This window comes from Austrofundulus limnaeus, unplaced genomic scaffold (genome assembly GCF_001266775.1).
Source record: "Austrofundulus limnaeus strain Quisiro unplaced genomic scaffold, Austrofundulus_limnaeus-1.0 Scaffold1388, whole genome shotgun sequence".
NCBI classification, from domain to species: domain Eukaryota; kingdom Metazoa; phylum Chordata; class Actinopteri; order Cyprinodontiformes; family Rivulidae; genus Austrofundulus; species Austrofundulus limnaeus.
The window spans coordinates 15,872-16,179 of record NW_013953790.1 but is presented as its reverse complement, the minus strand read 5'-3'; positions in this window follow the sequence as shown (position 1 = coordinate 16,179).

Genomic DNA, 308 nt, shown 5'->3' with positions numbered 1-308 from the left:
GCTATTAACCGAAAGGTTGGTGGTTCAAGCCCACCCAGGGACGTTGTACGGCTTGCTTTCCGCAAAGGTCTCAAACCGTTTGTGTGCTCTGTGAGCTTTTTGGAAACCTCAATGTAATATATTTCATTTGTCTACAAAGGTGTATCTGTTGCTTTTCTGTTTTGTTTTCAAACAAATATCATTAACACTTGTCCGAAAGAAATGTTCTCCACTACGTGGTCCCAGGACAGACAGTGCTTTGGTAAGGGCTGTAGGGATTAGATTAATGAAATCAGGGCCAGCCTATTTTCATAAATGTAACCCAGGAT